Genomic DNA, 4852 nt, shown 5'->3' on the forward strand with positions numbered 1-4852 from the left:
ACGCCCCAAATCTAGTATCCGAAATGCTTCATGGTGCTCAAGACCCCGAAGGACCACAAGCTAACCCATGACTGATATATGTACCTGAATACTGCATAATATACTATATAAATGCAGAAATAAAGGCTAAAAGGCCATAGGTTCAAAACTGAGACATAGTATCTGATAAAATATAACATCTAGGTGGGGTATGAAATACCCAGAACAATTGAAATAACTGTTTAATCATGATAGTCTGAAAAACCTCTAACTGTCTGAATAAAGAGTTGATGGGATATGTCCCCAACTAACTCCAAATATTACAATAAACTAAGTACTGAAATAATAGAATAATGCTTATTTCTTCGAAGGATGAGGACTCATTGCTGCCTCTGACTGCTGAGTACTTGGATACTACTGATGCTCCGGAGCTCCTGCTTCTGAACCTATGGTATAAAACACCATAGTACAAATGCTTCAGTACATTTGAATGTACTGGTATGCAAGTGAGGTAGTTTGAATGCAAAGGATTCAAATTCATGAATAATTCTAACTGACTGAATAACATGAACGTGAAAATACATGCATAAATAAGTAACTGTAACTGAATTCGTGATAGTACTGACTACTAAGTCTGATTACTGATAACTGATATAACTAATACTGAGCTACTGTATCTGAAATCTAGGTTTTAATGGAACTAATTGAGTTCCGTACTGTTCTGAGTTGAATGTATCCGACAATCTTAAAATTCTGAAGAACTATCTGAGTTCTATTACTGAAACTGAGTCTGAAACTATAACTATGGGAAGTAGTCATCTAACTGATATGCCCCAAATAAAGCAATATAGTTAGGTTGGGGTCCAATCTGTAACCCTAATTGGAAGGGTGTCAATACCGCGCCACTGGTAAAGATAAACTGTGGGTGACCCTTATCTGTCAGTGTCCTAAAAGAGAATGGTGGGAACATCATCTAACAGTGTTTATCTACCTCACCATCCCTCATATGCCAGTGTTGATGTCTCAACCTATGCTGGCTACATAATTTTGGAAGGCAAGGATTATTTCTAAGGAACACACCCTCAACTGTCAGTGTGTGTCCTCATCCTTGGGTTCACTCGGTGCTAAATCCTACTCCCATATGAATAGACACTGAACATGATTAACTAAACTGAAATGAACTGAGTTCATTAAGTTCCATTGACTGACGGAATACTACTGAGATTACTGAAGTACTGAGATTTCTGAGATTACTGGGATTACTAAGATTACTGAGTTTTCTTGAGTCACACGACTGACTGAATTCTATTGAATATGGCTTGATTGAGGATATCATGAAAACATGACTCAGGCTCTAGACACACAACTAAATTATCGGGTATTAAATACCCCTAGGACTTGATAGCATAATATGTAAATCATGACACAAGCCTAAAAGCCTAATAATGGCATATACTCAAAATTTATTCATTAAGACATTTCAATTTGGGAAAAGTAGAGTCAATAATGATATCCTTATGACATGTAGGGTTAAATTTCGTGTTTAAGGCTGAACTAACATCATGGAAAAAGACCCATTTAACCCTGGATGCATCTTTTGATTTTTGTGAAAATTTCCCGACCTAGACCCCTGGCGCAACGCGGCGCTATCGTGCCATGTCATTAGAATTTGACAACTGGAAAATTGGACGACGGCGCGACACGGGAACATCGTAGAGCTTCACTAGATTTTGACAATTGGGATTTGGGAGCCCTCCGTGATGCGGTGAAATTGTGGAGTCTTACGGGAAATTGACGAATGTCATTTTGGCTTATGGCGCAACACGCCACTGACTGAGATGACGGTGTTTTATGATGGGGACTTGAAATAGTCATAACTTCTTTTCCGATTATCAAATTTGGGCGAATCTTATATCGATGAAAAACTTATTGGATTTCCCACATAACTAAAAGTGAAAATCTTGAAAATTCCCCATAGAATAAACATCATTTAATTTAGAAGCTAATACTTGACATTCTTGGGATGAAATTAGTTAGGAAACTTTAGGGTATTACAATTACATAACAGAGAAGAGTTGTAAGAAATACTTTAGGGTGAGGTTTGTAGATCCTACTTACCGGTGAATGGTGCGCGCATGTGCGATCAGAGCATCAGGTTGGTTTCAAATCCACAAGTACGTGAGAGAACATAGTTGTGGTGTGGATCATGTCATGGAAAAGCACAAGAATGTCACTGCGGAAGTCATTACCTTAATTATTTTAAAATTTTTCATCGACAACAACTGTCCAAGCCTGAAAGAGATCGAGATGATCGTATTTAGGGAGCTAAATTACAGGCCAGGCTATTGGAAGTATTGAATGACAGGCATCATTGTGAAGAACATAGTTCGAGGAACTCCTAAGCACGGATATGCAGTGCTGCCCACTTTTTCATATATTTTTTACGGCTTCAATCTCGGGTTGACAAATTTCCTCATGGTTGATAAGGATTTGAGAAAGTTTATGTACTAGTTTATGGTGTTTGGGGCTTCCATCCGTGGATATGCACACATGAGAAAAGTCATTGTCGTTGATGACACGCATTTGTCCGGCAAGTACGAGGGTGTGATTTTGTCCCTTGTCGCTCAACATACGCAGAAGCATATCTATCCCTTAGAGTATTGTATGGTGGATTAGGAGAATGATGCGTCGTAGGGATTCTTCTTCGAGAAGCTTAAGGCCATTGTCGTCGACTAACCAGAGTTGTGCGTTATCTCCGACAGACACGTAACCATATCCAACGGCCTCGCAAGGCATTATCTGCTTATGTATCATGGTGTTTGTATGAGGCATTTAGATAAAAATCTTTGAATGAATCACCATTGTGCAGATTATCTTCATTTGTACTACCATGCGGCCAGGGCATACACGTTGAAAGAATTTAACGACTACTTTAATGTCATTAAAGAAAAATGTCTCAGCGCAGCAACTTGCCTCGAGCATGACATTGGATTTGAAAAGTGGAGCCGAGTTCACTTGCTAGGAAATAGATTCAATGTCATGACCACAAACATCGCTGAGTCACTCAACACAATGTTGCTTGACAAAAGAGAGTATCCAGTGGCGGCCATCTTCAATGTAATTATACATAGGTTTGGCAAAATATTCAGGAAGGGGTATGCGGAGGTGAACAATTCAAGGACTACCTTCGTTCCCTAAGCCAAGAGAATCTTGAGAAAAAATATGACCGAGGGCGATATATTATATGTGAACAACATAAATAGAAGCACCGGAGAATTCACCGTGCTTGGTTGTGGTTCTTTCGCTAAAGTTAATTTATCAAAAAGGTCATGTTCTTGTAGGAAATTCGACTTGGTGAAATTGCCATGCGCTCATGCAATGAAAATGTTGCGTTTGAAGCACGAGGATGATTACAGTAGTAGCATTTACAACTACTCTTTGCTCATATATTTGAAAGAATCATACCTCCTTGCATACTTGGAACCAATTTGTGCAGTACCTCTAGAGTCGGAGTGAAGTGTAGCACAGGAGTATCTAGAAATGCAAGTTCTTCCACCTGATTTTGATCCCAAACTAGAGAAAGGGAAAGTTAGATGCGTTAAGGGTGTGTTGGAGTCTTTAAGGCCCAATAAAAGGAACAAGTGCTCCAAGTGCAAAAGACTAGGACATAAAAGAATAACATGCAACATTAATGTAGGATAATAAGATTGACATTGTAATTTTTTTTTGTCAAATGCACTGGACAATTTGTAATGTGTATTTTCAAAGGTAATGAACTGCAGTCAAAATCTACTACTTTTATTGTGCATTATCGATCCCAATTCATTTATTATATACTACGTACTAAATAGATTATATACTATAGTCATCAACTAGCCTCATAATATATAATAAATCTATGTTTGATCTACAGAGTAAATATTCAGTACGGAGTGTATAATAAATATTTTAAGTTGTCTATTGAACAAAATCTTTTCTTCGTACACTGAACATTTCAATGTAATAATGACATTTCGAAAAAGGCTTAGTTTTGAAAAGACCCCTCCCAATTTATTTATTAAATATTATGTACTAAATAGATTATACATGTTACTCATCGACTAGATTCATGATATATAATAAATCTGTGCGTGGTCTACAGAGTAAAAATTAAAATACGTAGTAAATAATACACCTTTCGAGTTGTCTATTAACGAAATTCTTTTCTTCGTACACTGAATATTTCGATGTAATAATGACCCTTCGGGAAAAGCGTCGTTTTGAAATGATTTGACTGTCGTAAATTTTCATTACCTATTCTCACACACCTTTTCACCTTCTCCCTGGTCTATTTAAAGAGGCTAGTCATCGATTGTAAATCCACTGTTACTACATCACTAAGCAAAAAAAGAAATAGAGAAAAAAATAGCAAGGAAAAGGTATTCTTTTCGTCCCATGCGCAGGATGATGACAACCCCTAACTTTGATTTGCTCCGACTAAGGAGCGACCTAAATTTTTTTTTTAGGATCTTGTCACTGATCAGCGGAGGCTGGACATGAAGCTTCAGTGGATGACCCATGTTCTTCGGGCCATAGACGAGAGGCTCCACTTTTACCCCATGACCTCAGCACCCCATACTTCCCCCTAGTCTAGTGTATTTTAGGAGAATTAGTTCATACGGAAGCTTTCATGGTGGTTCCATTTTGTAAATGAAAGCTTCCCTTTTTATCTTTTATGTTGGAATATTGTCCCAACATTAGTATATGTAAATGCAATGAATTTATAATGAAATGCAATGAACTTTATCTTCAGTATGTGTTTAATTTATGTACAACCAACTTCCTGTTTACTTTATCTTTTATTTATGTATAATTAACTTTATTTCTTTGGTGA

Source organism: Capsicum annuum, chromosome 7, assembly GCF_002878395.1.
Source record: "Capsicum annuum cultivar UCD-10X-F1 chromosome 7, UCD10Xv1.1, whole genome shotgun sequence".
Lineage (NCBI taxonomy): Eukaryota > Viridiplantae > Streptophyta > Magnoliopsida > Solanales > Solanaceae > Capsicum > Capsicum annuum.